A 21,424-nucleotide genomic window follows, 5' to 3' on the forward strand; every position below is an offset into this window, starting at 1 on the left:
TGTAAGCTAAAGGCCTTAAGCAATGAGGAATGATGAGACAAAGTTTCTCCCATACTTGTTTAGAATGACTTTGCGTACAAGGCGTAGGCCTCAGCTACGCAAAGCATTCTCCCTCATTCATAGGTTTTAGCATAATTCGTATCAAACAATTGTCAAGCCCTTTTCAATATAACAAAAAAATGGCATTACAACAATAGGATCAACGCAGGATCTCCTGTCAGTAACTTGTTAATTTTGATTCAAGTCGCAAGCTACGAGCCTTAAGTAATAAGAAATGATGAGACAGAGTTTCTCCTATCCTCATCTAGGGTGACTTTGCGTACGGGGCGTAGGCCCTAGCTATTCAAAGCACTCGCCCTTGTTCATAGACTTTAGGGCAATTTAAATCACGTGATTGACAAGTCTTCCTGTTCAAACAAGCATCATATCATTCAACACTTCAATAGAGAAGCACCATTGCACATTAATCACTTCTTCCTCAGTGGATCATAAATCATACTCTCTTTGACATTCAGATATCCTTTGGATCAATTCCCTTTTTATCAAGTCTTTGAGTCCTAATCAATCAACTCAATCATTGTTTTCCTCGTCAGTCCTCTTGTGCTTTGGTAGATCCTTATTCATTATGAGCCTTATCAATCCTCTCGTGTGTAGGCCAATCATTTCTTAATCTTTGTTCGTCTTATAAGACCTCTCGTGCTTAGACAAATTTCTTGCCTTATAAATCCTCCCGTGTGTAGGCCAGTCATTTCTTAATCTTTGTTTGTCTTATAAGATCTATCGTGCTTAGACGAATCTCTTGCCTTATAAATTCTCTCGCGTGTAGGCCAATCATTTCTTAATCTTTGTTCGTCTTATAAGACCTCTCATGCTTAGACGAATCTCTTGCCTTATAAATCCTCTCGTGTGTAGGCCAATCATTTCTTAAGACGATACTGATCTTTTAGGGGCTTACAAGTATCCAAATCAATCTCTATAATTATGAGACTTACAATGTTAAGACGATACTGATCTTTTAGGGGCTTTCCCAAGTCTATATAACATATCATTAACTTGTCTAATAGCCTAAAATTTCAAATTAAACACTTATTTTCTTTTTCAATTTTTTTTATGGCTCATGAAATGGAAGAAATCATAAATATCAGAAAACCACGCATAAAGACTCTGTGAGCAAATTCTTTACTTTGAATAAGTTTTGAATGATAGCAAATTGTGTGATCATTGTCTAATTGTTGGTTGTGCATTATTTTACATGTTTCATTTGTGTTTTTAGCCTATACTATTGTTTCGTGTCTATACATAAAGATCCACATTGATACATTTCTTAAAAGAACTCATAAAAACTGTTTTGTGTCAGTATGTATCGATACATGTTCATATGCATCAATACATAAATTTGTTTTAAATCACAAAACGTTTTTGCTTCAGTATGTATCGATACATACGAGCTTTGTATCGATACATGTTTAGTTAAAATGTTCTATGTATCGATACATACGAGCTTTGTATCGATACATGCTTAGTTAAAATGTTCTATGTATCGATACATACGAGCTTTGTATCGATACATGCTTGTATTAATTCTCTAAAATTAATCAAAGCTACAGTACGTATCGATGCATAATCTTTTGTATCAATACATAATTCTGTTTTGTCTACTAACAGCTTCTGTCTTTCACATATAAGAAGTATTTTGACAGCTCAGTTGTAGAGCACGAATTCAGAAGTGAAAAACAGTTGTAACACAAATCAAAGGAGTGTGTAGCAGCAATTGTTTTTGAGCAGTTAGAAACCTGAAAGAGACTTCATCTTCTTCATCTTCTCAATCTCTTTTCTTCAAGAACATCAACACATAATCATTCTTGTTCTTTGGATTAAAGGATCAACGAGATAACGTTCAGTGGAACGATCAAGGATCTAGCTGAGGTGTTCAGTGGAACGATCGAGGATCTAGCTGAGTTGAAGGTTGAAGGGGGTTTCGAGGAAAAACCAAATGGTTTGTCCTTCAAGAACTGGAGTGTTCTTGCAGGTTTGTTAGTCACGTTTGCATAACAGATTCAGCCGTAGCGTAGGGTTTGGAAATTGGGTAATTTCGCAAACAGGTCGTGGAACCGGTGAATTGTTTACAATTTCTTGCAGGAAATTCTTGATCGAGCTCAGATCAAGTGGAGGTTTTATACAAGAAGAAGATCTTGGGATTTAGATTTCTGTCTTTGTATTGTAACCTTGCATCAACGAATTCGACATTATTGATTATAACAGTTCTCAATTTCATTTGAAATTGAGAGGGAGACGTACCCACACGCGAGGACGACAGTGGGGAACTTCCTTACCAAATCTCTACGTATCGTATTCTTTCCTTATCTCTCTTTACATTTTCAACAGTTTTGTGATTTCAGTTGGTGTATTGTGGCTGTACATTTCGTGATACAATAGTGGCAAGAAAACTTCTTTATCTAAACTCCACCATTGTTCATCATTGATCACATACACACCAAATGTTTGACAAAACTGTAAGCTGAGTTTTATTCATTGGAATTAGAATTTAGTGATAAGTGCATTTGATTTGATAATATTCTGGTGTTAATAATCTCTATCGTTCTTATTCAAATCCAACAATAAATTCGCGTGTCCGGTTTTCTAGTAGCGGTTCAGAATAGACGGAAGCCGATTTGGGACTGTAATTTTCCGCTAAGTTTCAATAACTCTGATAAGAATTTTTAAATCTGTTTATTTTAAAAGAGGTGATCTATTCACCCCCCCTCTCGATCACTAGCCACACCGTCTAACAAGTGGTATCAGAGCACCGGTTCGCTGGTGTTCTGTGGCTGCCTATAACGATATGGATTCTGAACCAAAGGGGGCGTATAATAGAGCGCCGATTTTCAACGGTGAAAATTACGGCTACTGGAAAGACTGCATGCGAGTTCATATAAATTCTGTTGATAGGCTAGTATGGGCTGCCATTGAAAATGGTCCTTTTCAAATTACTATGACAAATGCGGCTGGCGCCATAGTTCCTAAACCAGAAGGTGATTGGAATGAGAAAGATGAGAAAAAGTGGTCGAGTGATTGGAGAGCTCGAAATATGCTAATTTCAGCACTTGGTGTTGATGAGTATTATCGGGTATCCCATTGCACGACAGCTAAAGAAATGTGGGATGCTTTAGAAGTTTCCCATGAGGGTACTACTGAAGTAAAACAGTCCCGCATTAACACACTCAATCAAGAGTTTGAGCTCTTTCGTATGAAACAAGGAGAATCTATCTCCGACATGCAAAAGAGATTTACTCATCTCACTAATCGGTTGAATGCACTTGGAAAACCTGTTTCCAATGAAATAGCTACTAATAAAATTCTGAGATGTCTTAGCAGGGAATGGCAACCTAAAGTAACAGCTATTAAGGAAGCCAACGATCTAACGACACTTACGATTACAACTTTGTTTGGAAAGCTGGAAGAACATCAGCAAGCATTAGAAAGTCTTGAAAAGTTTGAGAACAAAAGTAAGAAGGAAAAGGAGAAGAAGAGAGACAAAGAGGGAGAGAAGAAGCCAATAGCTCTTGTGGCCTCTAGCTCTAAGTCCTCACGAAAAGAGCAAAGTGACAATGATTCTAGTAGTGACAAAGATTCGGATGATGAGGAAATGGGACTTTTTGTAAGGAGATATAATAGATTCATTCGAAAGAATGAAGTCAAGCATTCCGACAAAAACCTCATGAAGTTTCGAAGACAATCTACAGATTCAAAACAGGAAGAGAATAAGAAAAGTAGAGGAAAAGGATCTTGTTTTAATTGTGGTAAATCTGGACATTATAAAACAGATTGTCCTATGAAGTATAAGGATCAAGGAAAAGCTCCACCAAAAGGGTACAGCAAACAAAGAAGAGCTTACATTGCATGGGAAAGTAATAGTGATTCATCAAGCACACAAAGTTCAAGTGATAGTGATGAAACCACAAATCTGTGCCTTATGGCTCACACCAAAAATTTGTCCTACCACAAGAAGAAAATAAATGATAAAAAGGTAAAACAAGCCTATTATAATAATTTATCTTCTATGTCTTTTTCTGAACTGAAAATAGCTTTTGAAAAACTGCATAACGAAGCTGTAGATGCCTTTAAAAGATTATCTTCCGATAAACAAATTTTTTCATTTCTGGAAGGTAAAGTATACAAAGCTGAAAAAGATTTAGAATGGTTAAAAGCTAGTATTGTAGAAAATTCAAAAAATATTGACATTGATGGATGTAGTAAAGTTGGGTATTGTGAAGCTTGTCATATTTGGCAACAAGAGGTAAACACTCTCAAGGTCAAATTGGAAAAAGCTTTACAACCTAAGGTTACTTATGCCGTTGACTCTAGGTTGTTTAAGAAGTCATTAAATCCACCATATGCAAAATACTCTTTTATTCCAAAGGATTTAATGAACAAGAATAAACAAACACATCATCATGGTTTATGTCATTATTGTTGTCGTGCTGGCCATACCATTGAGAAATGCAAGTTTAGGAGATTTCTTGTTCCTAAAGGTATTTATCAATGGAAGCCAAAAGGCAACCATGTTAGCACTTACCCACTTGGACCCAATGAAAATTGGGTACCAACTTCTCTCTTTTGATATTGTAGGATGAGTGCCTTGCTTCCGTAGATAGGAGATGGTTTCTTGACAGCGGTTTCTCAAGGCACATGACCGGTGACATATCGCTTTTTATAGACTTCAAAGCAAAGAAGAAGGGATATGTTACTTATGGAGACAATAACAAAGGAGCTATACTTGGCAACGGTAGTGTAGGTAATCCCTCTACCACTACTATTTATGATGTCCATTTAGTAGAGGGGCTTAAACACAATTTGTTAAGCATAAGTCAATTGTGTGACAAGGGTTATAAAGTTTCTTTCACAAAAACTTGCTGCATAATTGAACATGCTGAACAGAACGTTGTGTTTAAGGGTGTAAGAGTAAACAATATCTATATGCTTGACCTTTTTGAGGTATCTTTAACAAGTACTAAATGTCTAGTTACCTTGAATGATGATTCTTGGCTTTGGCATAGACGTTTAGCGCATGTTAATTTCGATTTGCTTAATAAGGTTGTATCTAAGGATCTAGTAGTCGGTCTTCCAAAAATAAAATTTTCAAAAGACCACATATGTGACGCGTGCCAAATGGGAAAACAAACGAGGGTCTCTTTTAAATCTAAAAATGTAATTTCAACTTCACGACCCCTTGAGCTTCTCCATATGGATCTCTTTGGAGCTTCTAGGACAAAGAGCTTAGGTGGAAATTATTATGGTTTTGTAATCGTTGATGACTATTCTAGATTTACTTGGACTATATTCCTTCATAGCAAAGATGAAACTTTTTCTGCTTTTAAGAATTTTGCAAATCTGTCCCAAAACAAAATGAATTCCAAAATAGTTACAATTCGTAGCGATCATGGTGGTGAATTTCAAAACTATCACTTTGATAAGTACTGTGACAAGTATGGTATTGAGCATAACTTTTCAGCTCCTCGAACTCCACAACAAAATGGCGTTGTGGAGCGTAAAAGTCGTGTTTTAGAGGAGTTGGCAAGAACAATGCTAAATGAGGGTGGATTACCAAAATATTTTTGGGCTGATGCAGTTAGCACAGCTTGTTATGTTTTAAACAGGATCTTAATTCGTCATATTTTAAATAAAACTCCTTATGAGCTTTTAAAAGGAAGAAAGCCAAACTTGTCACATCTTCACGTATTCGGTTGTAAGTGTTTTGTTTTGAATAATGGTAAGGAAAATATTGGGAAGTTTGATGCAAAAGAGGATGAAGGTATCTTTCTTGGATACTCACAATCATGTAAAGCATATAGAGTATATAATAAGCGTTTACTTACTGTTGAAGAATCTGTCCATTTTTCTTTTGATGAGTCTTATCCGAAAAGTGTCGGAAAAGGTATTTCTTTTGATGACGCAGGTGTATCTACAGAAGACATACTCAGGGAAGCTGTTACGGAAACTGATCAGTTCAGAACAGTTTCCCATGAGAAGGAGGAAGATACTAGTCATGAAGAAGATGAGGAAGAAAGGACAGCTGAAGTGAATGACCTTCCACCAACTTGGAAATCTTCAAAAGACCATCCTATTGACAACATCTTGGGAGATATTTCAAAGGGAGTAATGACTCGTTCTAAGATAAGTAATTTTTGTTCTCACTTCGCTTTTGTTTCACAAGTAGAACCTAAAAATGCCAAAGAGGCCTTGATTGATGAATGTTGGCTAATGGCCATGCAAGAAGAGCTTAATCAATTTAAAAGAAATGACGTTTGGGAACTTGTCCCTCGTCCGCGAGATCATCATATCATAGGTACTAAATGGGTTTTTAGAAATAAGCTTGATGAAAATGGAGTGATAACTAGGAACAAGGCACGTTTAGTAGCACAAGGGTATAACCAAGAGGAGGGCATAGACTATGAGGAAACTTATGCTCCAGTTGCTCACCTTGAAGATATACGTCTCTTGCTTGCCTATGCGTGTTCTAATAATTTTAAGCTTTACCAAATGGACGTAAAGAGTGCATTTCTAAATGGTGTCATAAATGAAGAGGTATATGTCTCACAACCTCCTGGTTTTGAGAATGCTGAAAATCCAGATTATGTTTACAAATTAAAACGAGCTTTGTATGGTCTTAAAGAAGCCCCTCGGGTTTGGTATGAAAGGCTTAGCAAATTTCTAATTGATCATGGATATTCAAGAGGTAAAGTGGATAATACTCTCTTTATTAAACACAAGGGAAAGCACATTCTTTTAGTTCAAGTTTATGTAGACGATATAATTTTTGGTTCAACTAACACACACTTGGTCGAAGAATTTTCTAAGGTTATGCAGGGTGAATTTGAGATGAGTCTTATAGGGGAGCTGAATTACTTCCTAGGTCTTCAGATAAAGCAACTTGATGAGGGTACAGTAGTATGTCAAACAAAGTACTGCAGAGAACTACTCAAGCGCTTTGGAATGAACGACTCAAAATCAATTGACACCCATATGCCTACCAATGGAAATCTAGATAAAGATGAGCATGGTAAGAGTGTAGATGTCAAAAAGTTTAGAGGTATGATTGGGTCTCTTCTGTATCTTTCTACTTCTAGACCTGACATCATGTTTAGTGTTTGTATGTGTGCACGATATCAATCAAATCCTAAGGAATCACACCTGAAAGTTGTTAAGCGTATATTTAGATATCTTTATGGAACATCTAAATATGGGCTTTGGTATTCCAAAGGAAGTGATTGTAGCTTAGTAGGTTACTCCGATTCTGATTTTGCTGGTTGCAAATCAGATAGGAAAAGCACGAGTGGTACATGTCACTTGTTTTCAAACTCCTTGGTAAGTTGGCATAGCAAAAAGCAGGTATCTGTGGCTTTGTCAACTGCAGAGGCTGAGTACGTTGCAGCCGGTAGTTGTTGCGCTCAGATTTTATGGCTAAAGCAACAACTACAAGACTTTAACATTCAACTCAAACGTATTCCAATAAAATGTGACAACACTAGTGCCATAAACCTTATTAAAAATCCTGTTTTACACTCACGCACTAAACACATAGAGATTAGACATCACTTTCTTCGCAATCATGTTGAAAAAGAAGACGTTGTATTTGAGCATGTTGATACTAAAAACCAGCTTGCTGACATTTTCACTAAACCTTTGGCAACGGAACCGTTCTTCAACATTCGTCGTGAATTAGGGATCTTAGATCTCTCTCCATTGTTGTCTTAAGCATGTTTGTTCTTATTTATATTATGCCTCACCTTGGTTGATGAGATTTGTTTTAGATTTCATTTATACCTCACAAGGTTACATCAACAAAGGTAATATCACTCCTTTCTATATCTCTTTTAGAATTATGTGATTGTGTATGTTAGAACAAAATTCCTTATTTTCGTTTATGTGAATTTCTTTGCATATATTGTTTGAACATTAATTTCTGATTTGTGAATCATACTTGGGCATAATTATCATGACATAATTCATAATGCATAACCATACTGCATAAAAATTAATTAAAATTTGGTTTGGCATCAGTATGTATCGATTCAATGATGTATGTATCGATTCATGTCTTCTTCATTTCACATATGTCAAAATTGGTTAAGTATGTATCGATTCATTCGTCGTTTGTATCGACACATAGACCCTTTAAAAACAAAAATGCGTGACATGGATCGATCCATTCCCATATGCATCGACACATACTGATTGTTATTTGGATTAAATGCATTTTATTTCACTCATGGATCGACACATCAGCAATTCTTATCACATCTTTTCACAAACTTGGTATCAGCAGTTCCCCTACCTCTCAAAACCTGCGGCTAACCCTAATCTCCTTCATCATCATTCTTTCCAAAACCCTAAATTCATCTCACTTTTCTTCAATTTTCATCACCATGCCTCCAAGAATCATTCCGGCTAGAGCAAGGGGAAAAGGAAAAGGAAAGGAACCGGTTGGCTCTTCTCAGCAGTTACCAAAAATTCCTCCTAATGTCTTAGATTTGCTTCATCCTGCAATTGCTACTGAGTTTGAGGATTCTTTCAAGACAAGGTTAGTTATGAAACCCCATGTCTTCGATAAACATGATGCTATTCATCTGCATCTCAATGATGTGGTTGAACTCCTTAGTGCATAAAAACTTGGTTCATTTTTTACTACAAAGGGTGATTACCATGAGGATTTTATCTGTGCATTTTATGCTGGCTTACAATCTGGTAAAGGATATATGTTTAAGTGTTCTATTGGTGTCAGAACCTATACTTTTGAGGCTGGTGATTGGGAAACAGTGTTTCAAATTCCGCTTCCGTCGCATAATTTCAAGACTTGGCATGACTTGAAGTTTGATACTGACTTTAACCTGAAGGAGTTTACTCTATCTATCTTGAAATTGGACAGACCGCTGGGTGAGGATGAACAGGCTACGTCTGGTATGATTAAGAAAATTCCTCGTATACTTCATTGGATTATCTCGCACATTCTGCGTTCAGCAAACAGTGGACATTCTAGGTTAGACAGGGCAGGCGTTCATCTCCTGTATATTCTTCAAAATAAGGTTCCCTTGAATTAGGCAAATTACTTTGTGAAGCGTCTCTTTTTCGTGCGTAACAGTGCCAAGAATGTTGCTCTTGGTTATGCGTCTCAAATCATGAAAATTCTTACGTTCTGGAATGTTGCAATCCCTTTAGTTCCTCTCATATCACCATCTGCTGCTCAAGAGTTTGACTCTTCCACTTTATCTCATATGGGATATCGGTGGGACAAGGAATGTCAATGTTTCTATTTCTTTGAAAGGAAATCCAAAACAAGGATCTATAATTTTGATGTGCCTTCTGAACGAATTCATGTAGTTGAAGACCAACCTGATGAAGAAATGCATGATGTGAACGAAGCAGATGTGCCTGCAGCTGATGACAATGCTGGTTGGGGTGATTGGGTGCCACAAAGGTGGTCTCCAACCAACTATGTACCTGAACCAACGGTTCCTCCGTTCTTCGGCGGTGCTTCATCTTCAACACCTACTGCGCACCTAACTCAAATGCTTCAACAAATGGAGCTTTCCAACCAAGAACGTCATGAAGAGGCACGGTCTTGGCATGTACAACAAAGTGAGTGGCATAAGGAGCATCATGAGTGGCATGACGATCATACACGGATGTACCATAACCAACACTCTTGGCACACGGACTTGGTTAAGTGGCACCAAGTCTTCTACAATGAAATGTCTGGTTTTATGGACGACTGCCGTGCTAATCCTGGTATTATGGACAGATTCAGAAGTGTTGAAGTTCAGGACCGGTTCAGGCACTACACCTTCATGGGCCACAATCCAGATGCAATGCCTCCTCCTCCGCCTCCGCCAAGCTTCAGAGATCCTGATAGAGATGACGAGGAGTCCTGTGGTGGCTATAATCCACATTAAACCATCATCATTTCATTTCACTGCATTTCATTGCATGTTGCTTGAGTTTTTTTCTTTTCAGGTTAGTTGCACCTTATATGTCTTGGCTTATGTAATTTTTAAATACTTTCTACTAGTTAAATGCTTATTTCCTTCTGCTTACTTCTGGTGTTATTGGCCTTATTTGTCATTCTTTGTGAGTGATTCTTTACTTTTCAAGCTTCCTTCTTTGTGATTGTTAGCTTCTTTATCATTTTTGCTGTGTCCTGCTACAACATGTTGCCTTGATAAAACTGTCTTTTTCTTCTTTTTGATGTTGACAAAGGGGGAGAAATGCAGATGTTGACAGATATGCACAAACTCAGGGGGAGTATCACATATCTTGCTAAAAATTTGCCATCATCAAAAAGGGGGAGTTTGTGAGCAAATTCTTTACTTTGAATAAGTTTTGAATGATAGCAAATTGTGTGATCATTGTCTAATTGTTGGTTGTGCATTATTTTACATGTTTCATTTGTGTTTTTAGCCTATACTATTGTTTCGTGTCTATACATAAAGATCCACATTGATACATTTCTTAAAAGAACTCATAAAAACTGTTTTGTGTTAGTATGCATCGATACATGTTCATCTGCATCAATACATAAATTTGTTTTAAATCACAAAACATTTTTGCTTCAGTATGTATCGATACATACGAGCTTTGTATCGATACATGTTTAGTTAAAATGTTCTATGTATCGATACATACGAGCTTTGTATCGATACATGCTTAGTTAAAATGTTCTATGTATCGATACATACGAGCTTTGTATCGATACATGCTTGTATTAATTCTCTAAAATTAATCAAAGCTACAGTACGTATCGATGCATAATCTTTTGTATCAATACATAATTCTGTTTTGTCTACTAACAGCTTCTGTCTTTCACATATAAGAAGTATTTTGACAGCTCAGTTGTAGAGCACGAATTCAGAAGTGAAAAACAGTTGTAACACAAATCAAAGGAGTGTGTAGCAGCAATTGTTTTTGAGCAGTTAGAAACCTGAAAGAGACTTCATCTTCTTCATCTTCTCAATCTCTTTTCTTCAAGAACATCAACACATAATCATTCTTGTTCTTTGGATTAAAGGATCAACGAGATAACGTTCAGTGGAACGATCAAGGATCTAGCTGAGGTGTTCAGTGGAACGATCGAGGATCTAGCTGAGTTGAAGGTTGAAGGGGGTTTCGAGGAAAAACCAAATGGTTTGTCCTTCAAGAACTGGAGTGTTCTTGCAGGTTTGTTAGTCACGTTTGCATAACAGATTCAGCCGTAGCGTAGGGTTTGGAAATTGGGTAATTTCGCAAACAGGTCGTGGAACCGGTGAATTGTTTACAATTTCTTGCAGGAAATTCTTGATCGAGCTCAGATCAAGTGGAGGTTTTATACAAGAAGAAGATCTTGGGATTTAGATTTCTGTCTTTGTATTGTAACCTTGCATCAACGAATTCGACATTATTGATTATAACAGTTCTCAATTTCATTTGAAATTGAGAGGGAGACGTACCCACACGCGAGGACGACAGTGGGGAACTTCCTTACCAAATCTCTACGTATCGTATTCTTTCCTTATCTCTCTTTACATTTTCAACAGTTTTGTGATTTCAGTTGGTGTATTGTGGTTGTACATTTTGTGATACAATAGTGGCAAGAAAACTTCTTTATCTAAACTCCACCATTGTTTATCATTGATCATATACACACCAAATGTTTGACAAAACTGTCAGCTGAGTTTTATTCATTGGAATTAGAATTTAGTGATAAGTGCATTTGATTTGATAATATTCTGGTGTTAATAATCTCTATCGTTCTTATTCAAATCCAACAATAAATTCGCGTGTCCGGTTTTCTAGTAGCGGTTCAGAATAGACGGAAGCCGATTCGGGACTGTAATTTTCCGCTAAGTTTCAATAACTCTGATAAGAATTTTTAAATCCGTTTATTTTAAAAGAGGTGATCTATTCACCCCCCCTCTCGATCACTAGCCACACCGTCTAACAGACTCGACAGCACATGAATTGACATAATAGACAAACTAAACTAGTGAATAAAATCCTATGCAATAATACTAAAACAGTAAATCTAGCTAAAAATGATAATAAAAAATGAAAACTGTAAGGTTCCTCTCCCACACTTATATCAAACATTGTCCCCAATGTTTTGATAAAAGGTAAAAAAGGAACGGAAGAACCTGGACAATCTGCTACTGATGGCCTCCACTTCCCTCTCTGGTCTGGTTCTAATGTCGTGGGTGACTGCTCCGGCTCTGGTGGTGTGAAATCTAGGAAATCTGGAGTTGTTGGACTCGTGCTAATAGAGAGGCGTTGGACGCATGTAGACTATGGAGGTTCCCTATTATAGACGTCTGGTTAGCATGCACAGGAGCAAAGTCACGTGCATGTGAAGCTTGCAGACGCATCTGTTAGGTTGCCATGGTGGCTTGGGTTTCCATCACCGATCTTAGGGAGTGGTTTGTTTGGTATTGTGATTCTCTCATGAACTCTATCATATCTTGTTGTTGCTCATACATCGCGCAAAACAATTCATCACGCTCCTCCTCATGAGCTCTCTGTTCCCGTAACATCTCTTCGTCATAATAGAAACCAGAGGAGGTACCTGTAAAAGGGTTAGAAGGCATATGTGTAGTGTGTGTAGTTGAAAAATGAGGGGGTGGGGTTATGAATGGGAGATATGTTTCTCCAATCATATTCGTCATCAGTATCATCGTCAGATGTATCGTCCTGAGGTATGTTTTAGGATATCTGGTTAGTGACGGGGGCAAGCAAATCATAAGTCCAATTTTCTCTCCTTCAGACATCGGTACGATCAGGACAAGGCAAAACAACACTTTCAATGGCTTTGTTGTTAACCATGAGGTGGTATCCTCCTACCTTTCTAACTCTACACAGTCGCTGGTTTCAGAGAAATTTCAGGTCAATGGTGTGTGGCGGTAGAGGTTCTAAGGTAGCTAGTTCCTGATCGAACCCTAGAGCACAGACAAGGGAGGTAATCAATCCTCCAAAATAAATGGCTCCTTTCTTTTTCAAAACTGCACACATATGGGCCACCATGAATGGGGTCGAGTTTAATGGTTTATGTGTGAGTGGAACTTGTAGATAGAATATTTCTTTGGCATTCAACTTATTTTTTATTCTCGACCAAAAATGGTATCCACCAACATTTGGCGAAAGACACGAAAGGTCGGGTTATGAATTTCCTAAGCCAAGTTACACTCAAAGGTGTTCGAAGAAAAAACCTGTTAATGTCTGCCAAAACGTACTTGCCTAAAATTCCCAATCAGTTTCTATAGGTGCTTCACACGGGACACCTTCTACATGAGGAAATCCTAACAACTATGCAATCTGATCAGTAGTATATGTAAGACCCCAATTTTGACCCTAAGATCCCTCATGTAATTCAAGCATAAGCGTTAGCATTGGGATCATACCTTCGCATCCTCCTTACCCTTTTTCATTGGGTTTGTTTTGGGAGAGATCACCAAGCACTTTGTGATTGTATCATACTTGTATTTTATTATTTCACTAACCAAAATACCAAAAATATGTCTTTGCTTTTTCCTAACTCTTTTGTAGGAAGGGCATGATTCCATTTATCTATCAAGTTCACATCTAGGGTTTGAGACCCTCATGAACAAAGAGCACAACCAAGAATTGATTCAATAATGGTTATGAACATCATATATGAGTCCCAATGATCTCTACATGTTATATTGATCAAGTTTTCTTCAAGAGTTTGAGGTTGATTTGCCTTGGAAACCCTAGTTTGATTGGGTATCTTGAGTAACTTCTCCAACAAGCTATCTCACCAATTGATCAAATTCCTCAAGGGAAACTTCAAAATTCATCATCTTACGCATATATGATCTATTATGAGCCAAGAAAGTCAAGAGAATTGAAGGTTAGCAAGTTGGTTGATGGTGGTTGGCCAAATGAATTCATCTGATCAAAACTGGGTCTCCCTAGACCCTATCTCCTACAAACTTCACCATATGAAAATGATTCCAATATAAAACTTACTTTAAATGACATTCTAAACAACTTTCATGTTGAGACCTAGAGCTACTTTTGCTTATAAAATCATTTTCTATGTTGAAACATTATAGGTCATTTTGTCTAAACCCTAATTTGAAAGTCAACTTCCCAAGGTCATAACTTGCTCAATTTTTATAAGATGGAATATTTACAAGTTGCACAATCAAATTCAGTGTGTCTACTTCAACTTTGATGTTTAGAGTGGGAGCTAATTCAACTTTTTTGAGCATGTGATATGAGGCTACATTATAGGTCACTTTTGACCTATACCATTGATCAAGTGATTTTTCCAAACTTCAAAAATGCATAACTCTATCATTTCAAATCCAAATGACATGAAATTGGTGACCATTTTTAATTTATTTGAGATAGCTATAACTTTTATGAAGACACGTTTCTCATTTGAAGCTCCTAGAAAAAGTTAAGCAAGGTGGAATATTGAGATATATGGCTTGACACTTAGCAAAATTTTGATATGTCAATTTTTTCCAAACTTCCACCTCAAATTTCTCCAAGTTCCAAGCTCCAAATGAAAAAGTGTTAAACATCAAACTTGTTCCTCTTGATATCACCTTTCCAAAGAGCTCAAATTCATTCATTTTGGACATGAAATACATAGGTTGCGCATGGCTTAAACAGGGTGATATCATTTGGCATAGATCAAACTTCAAGCATCAATGTGCATTTGCCTTGCAATCCAAGCTTACTTCAGAGCATATAATCTTCAAATTTGGACCTCTAGCAATCATTTCATGGGCCTATGCACGCCCATGCACCATTGCATCATCATTTGCCAAAATTGGAAAGTGAAAGTGAGTGTGCAATTATCAACCAATTCAGCTATAAATAGAGCTTCAATTGCTCAGAATTTGACACACATTGGCGCCAGCTTTGATTCCCCATTGAAAACCCTCACTTCTCAAAGGATAACCCTGATAAATTCGTTTGAATTTGAGCTTGAGTCTCCACTATTTTGGAATTCAATTCTCCAGGAATCCATTGCTTCTAAACCACTCAATCCTTCTCCTGCAAGCAAGTGGAGTGAGTCCAAGCACAAGCAAGATCAATATCCATCGAGTTCAGACCTCCATTGAAGATATTTTCCAGAAATTTTAAACTCTTTGATTCTCTTAAATTCTTGCTCAATTCTATTGATTCTTTGGTTGTCTGAAGTCCTACCAATGTAGGCAAGAAGATTGAGTTGCTTTGAGGTCAAATCGAAGCGACTCAGTTCATGTACCTCAAATTTCAATTCCACATATCTCTCAATATATTTGGAATTGGAGTGAATGGAGGTCAGATTCGAGCTCAGTGCCATTTTTTCTTTAAGATCATGTCCTTGTTTTTCTTTATGGTGATGGTTCATGTTGACCAGTCCGGTGAGGGCCACCAGAGAAGATGACCGGAGCTCTGGCTCCGGCGATGACTTAGCAAGGCTGAGAACCACAGGATCCATATGTTTTGTTTTAATCTCGTGCATTGGTTTTAAATACCACATTTGCCACACGCTGACTAAGGAACATGGTGGAATGCACGCTAGGGACCATCAGATCTGCCTCCTCAATTAATGAGGGAGATCTGATGGTCCACGTAATTTAGAATTTCTGAAATTTTATTTTAATTGCATTTTCTTCAATAATTCATATTAAATTAAATATTGATCCAAAAAATATGGGATTTTCACCAAAAAATTTCAAATATTTTTCTCTTTCATATTTTGAATTAAAATTATTTTTTGGATAATTATTAATATTTTTTATGAATTAATTGATTTTGCATTTGTTTTTAATTGTGTAAAAATATTTTTAAGTGTCCAAAAATTATGAAATTTTTTCTCCAAGGTCATTTGACCTTGTTTGACCTATGATAAATTTCATGGCCATTTCTTTGGTGTTTTGATGAGATTTTAGGAATTGGACAAAACATATTTGATTTAAACGCACTATTTAATTATTTTTAATTGAATAAATGTCAATTAAATTTTGTTGACCATTTGTACTGACTTGTTTAAGTTTGCTTGTTTGTTGTTGGGCCTTGGTCAAGGTTGATTTGACTTTGTCAAATTAATATCATTGGATTTAGGGAATTGATGGAATGTACATTTCATCTCCCAAAATGAATGAATGACATTAACTTGGTAAAAGTCCTCCTTTGACCAATTTGTGATCTCATTCATCCCCTTCCCACTTCATATCATTCCTCTTCATTCATTCATTCATTCATTTCCACTTGGCATATGACATCTCAAAGTCCTAATGCTAGTTGATTGAAAGATTAACATGAGTATGGATGAGATTAGGCCACACCTTTTGCATATTTTTTGTGTGTGGTATGTTTCATGAGCATAGTTCATAATACTATGTCTCCAACATGCATTAACACCAAAAGTTTATTGCCCGACCTCAAATAGTTGTGACTTCTATATAAGTCCAATTACGATTGCTTAACATGACCTTCTTTCCTTCCTTTGGAAGATGATTTGGTTCAAGGATCCATGCTTGTGATAAGTGGGTTGAGTGTTCTCCAAAGAATGTCTTGGAATGAAAAAAAAGCAAAAGAAAAGCAAAACTAACTTCTAACTTACTAACTATTAAATTTTAATTTTAAGCTTTTACTTTAATGCAATTTACTTTTAGCACTCTATTTCATTTGTCATTATTTATATCATTCTAATTGTTTATGTTAATACAAATTTCACTTTGTCCATTAGGACCATATTGTGTGATATATTTTGTTTGTGTATACTTTGCTTGTTTGTATGGTCTTTGACCATTAATGCACATAATAATAACAAAAACCCTAAAAAACTTTTGTGTGGACTGTTGGCTTGATCTTGGACAAATGGACTTAGAACTTAGGCAATATTCCTTTGCTAATGGACTTGGCCAATGCCAATTTGTTGAAGAACCAAGTGCTTGCAATTTGAACTTCATTTGATACATCATTCAAGACATCTCTAAATTCATCTACAACATGATCATTGTGAAGCTGTGAATTATGGAATTCATCTGTTACATGGGCTATTTTGAAGAAGATTATGGAAGGGATAAGCTTGGATGTGGCCATATTTATTTGATGACTTGCTCTTCAAGATAATATAATTGTACATTTGTGTGTTGTCTGATTCTAAAAGTCCAAGGGAATTCTGGGTTTCTATTGACATACTTGTCTATTGGATTGCTACCCATTTGGCCAAATCTTTCCAACTCTAAAATTTTAATTTTTGTGCATAGGGTAGTCTCTTCATCTTCTCCTTATTTCTTTAATTTAAAAATCTCTCCCTCCACTTTTAAAAATCTTATTTGTGCGAACTACTTTTGTTCTAAACTTTGACCACTTTTGCAAAAAAGGTAGAAACTTTGGCCTTATGCCATTGCATTTTCAAACTTCTTTTCTTAAAATAAACTTAACTATATTTGACTTAAACTTTCAAAAAGCCAAAAAGAACTAACTCATTCAAATCATTTTCAGGCCTTTGTGCCTTTCAAACTTAAATTTTGTTAAAAATCAATGCACTTACTTTTCAATTTGTATCACGAACTACGAGGTTTTGATCACTCATTTTTATGTTGGTACGTAGGCACAAGACCGAAGGTCTTGTCAAACACAAAAATATAATTAATGAATTCTTTTCTCATCCCCCCATTCTATTTGTCTGTAAACATCACTTTGTACAAAATACATATGCACACAAAAGGGGATCCCTAGGAGTACCTAGGACACTTTGGGTGCTAACACCTTCCCTCTGTGTAACCAACCCCCTTACCTGTGATCTCTAACTTTTATTAGTTTTTATTTGAAAACTTCTTACCTTTTGGATTTTGTCTGTACTTTTTCCCTTTTCCCTTAGAAACAATAAAAGCGCGGTGGCGACTCTTGTTAATTGATCTCTAGCTTGTCAATAGCTTGATGATCATGAATTTCCCGCTACAGAAATTAAGTGGCGACTCTGCTGGGGAGTAGTCTCCAGTGGGTTTAGCCTACTATTTGTGTGAATATATTTGTATATATGTGATGTTTGTATATATGTACGTGTGATATAATTTGCTTGTTGTGCTTGGTGATCTCTGAGTGGTGAGATAAGTTCTAACCCGAACTTGAGTGTAATTAAGATAGGAGGATGGTATAGTCATGTTCAACTTGTGTGGAGTAGTCCTTAACAAGTTGGCTTGAGATCCATCTACTCAGTGGAGACTCCTTTGGATTTGGAAATGTCACACAAGTATTTGTGGTTAGGCATTACTATTTCTAATTGGGTCCGAGAAGCTGAGGACCCTAGAACATTTAACCCCTCTTGGCTTATTTAGGACGTAGTGCGGAAACTGTTCAAGTGTAGACTTGATAACAGTTGTTACGCGATACTGCACTCAGACGAATTTCTCTTGAGAATATTATGGGTCGATGAGTCAGTCATCTTAACCTGTAATATCCGATAGATGGAATTAAGACTCTGAGAACTTTTTAGAACATGATCTAAAAGTTTTTATCCTTAGTTCACTCCTTTGGGATGGTTCTTACCTAGACTCCACGCTCGTGACTTGCAACAAACCCTTGATTCTTGGTTGATCCAATCAAGTCTTGCCAATATCAATGGAACTTGGATGTTGATAAGGTGTAAACTATAATCCACCAAAATGGATGATTAATCTTGACAATGACTTGATTCTGAAGGAGAAAAGCGATCCAAAACACAACGGAACTTAAAAATTTCTCCTTTAGTGATCCTTACGAATGGGCATGATCAGTGATAGAATCGTTACCTCTTGTGGCGATTATAACCTTTGGTGCAGATCTACGAAGCGATCACGAACGTTGAACGATGACAACGCCTCTACTCAGTCCATACGAACGGATTCCTTCAATCTCAGTGCTAGCTACTACGAATGAAGGCTTTGAGTGAGAGAGAGAGAGAGAGAAACAAAATTGCAAATGCACTAATGCTTCTACACAAGGGTTCTATTTATAGAACCACTTCTATAGGTTGCAAGCTAAAAAGCCCACTCAAGTGTATGTGGCCCATATATTATAATATACCAAAATCACTTAAGCACATGGTACCTTACCATATTTCGTATTCTGCTTAAGTACATCGTACCTTGCGATGTTCTACAATCCACTTAAGGACACCGTACATTACGGTATTCCTTAGTTACTTTATCTCTCATCAATCCTTCCTTTTGTGTGTGACCCTGTAGATTTTTGCGACATTGGTAATTATATTATATCATATATTTAACATAATAAACAATGAGCGGTATCTTGCAACACATCACTGCTACCCAATGTAACACCCCAATTAAAATAAGACAATTATTTAATTTAAATTAATATTTTATTTATTAATTTAATTGAATAATTAGAAATTTGGATTATTATTATTATTATTTTGGAATAATAATTATTGGAATATATAAGTTGGAATAAAAAGTCCCAATTTTGGAACAAGGGTTTTCACGTGAAAAGGAAAAGAGAAGCGGCTAAAAGAGAAAAAAGGCAAAAGGCAGAACAAGAGAAGAGGAAGAGCTTGAAGCTGCAGAATTTGCCGGATTAACTCAGGTAAGGGGGGTTTATCGTTGATTAACGGGTATTATATGATAATATGTCATGGGTAGTGATGGACCTTTAATTTACCTCTGAATTGGATGATTATGATGAATTGTGAATCTTTTTGGATGAACGAAATTGGAATGGAATAGAGAGGAATTCGTAGGAATTTGATGTAAACGTGTTAGGCTTTGTGTAATCGAATAAGATATGAATGGTGTTGAGAATATGGACGGTTAATTGGTGTAAATTGGACTGTAGAAGGTTGGATCGGATAGGTTTCGTAATAGGGAAAAACCATTGTAGATCTGAAATCTGGGTTCTGTAGCAGAGGGTTCTGCTAGCGCGCGATTCGCGGCGCGAAGCCCAGTTCGCGGCGCGAACTGGCAAAATCCAGAGGGGTTCTGTAACGCACCGTTCGCGGCGCGAACCCTGCTGCGCGGCGCGAACTGTGCTGTGCAGAAGTTGATTTTGGATGGTGAATTCTGTGCTGTGGTGGTGCAGTTTTTGGCTGTTTAGGCTGAGTGATGTGACTTAGCTGAGGACCAATGTAATAGGGATCATTTCCCGTTGTTTTGAGTGGCATAGGTATTAGTAAGGTGTGCTAATACTATGATTGATTGTGTGGCATGATATGATATGCTTTCGTGATAATTGTGTTGATGATATGTGATGGTGTGCATTATGCTGTAAATGTATCCGTTATGTATGCATTGTGAATAGACTGTTGTATGACTTATGGTGTGAGCATATTGTCTATTCTTGAGTTGTTGTTGATGCTGCATTGCTAGATGATTAGCATGCATGGCATAGCCTGTGGGGCTGTAGCTAATTCCCATTGTGAGGGATTAGTGAGTAAATCGTGGTGAATTGTTGTTGATGTTTGCATGCTAGATGATTAGCTTGCATAGTCTAGCCTTTGGGGCTGTAGCTAATTCCCATGGTGAGGAATTAGTGAGTGAGTCACTAGGTCTCAAATGAGTGGGACTAGTGAGCTTAGTAGCCGTATCCGGAGGGATCGGTGAGCTTGAACTGTATGTTCAAGAATAGTCGGTACCGCATATGTTGAGTCTCATTGCATAATGAATGTATGGCATATAATATGATTGGATGTATTCCAGTATTATATGTGTGTTGTGTGTTGCGTTGTTGATGTTGAGTATGGTTGGAGATTATACATATGTTATTGTTGAGTATGATGTTTGAATTGATACTGCCGTTATTGAGTGTGTAGTCTGGTTAGGGTGATTTGATGCGTTATTTACTTAACATTACATAATGTTGTATAATGCTTATTATATTGATTGAGGAACTCACCCTTACACCTATTTTTCAGGTGACGAGCAGTGAGTTGAGTAGGAGCTAGTGCTTGGAGTCTAGTGTAGTCTCCTAGTGGGTCATGCTCTGATAGATGTAACATCGGGCGGGGTTGTTTGAATATTTTATTGATTGGTTGTGAACCATTTTGCATGTAATATGTTACATGATGTGAATAATTGAATTGATTTTATCCGCTGCGTATTATGCAGATACTTTATAATTTGGATTAAATAAATGAGCATGACAGGATATTCTGATGATGGTTGTGAAATGATTGTGTGACACCCTTCGGGGCATAATTACTCTGATTGATATGTTGCTATTTTAATTAAATAATTTGGGGTATTTAGAAGGGTGTTACATTAGTGGTATCAGAGCCTGGTTGGTCGAGTCGAGTCGTAATTATTCTGTTTCCCCTGTACGGGATAGGTGTTGTGTAACCCTATCAGTACTTATTGTTTTGGCTTGTTGGGTTTTCAGAATAGGGATGGCTGGAAGAGGTAGAGATGATGCTGCGATTGCTGAGGCTCTGGGT

Source organism: Lathyrus oleraceus, chromosome 1, assembly GCF_024323335.1.
Source record: "Lathyrus oleraceus cultivar Zhongwan6 chromosome 1, CAAS_Psat_ZW6_1.0, whole genome shotgun sequence".
NCBI lineage: Eukaryota > Viridiplantae > Streptophyta > Magnoliopsida > Fabales > Fabaceae > Lathyrus > Lathyrus oleraceus.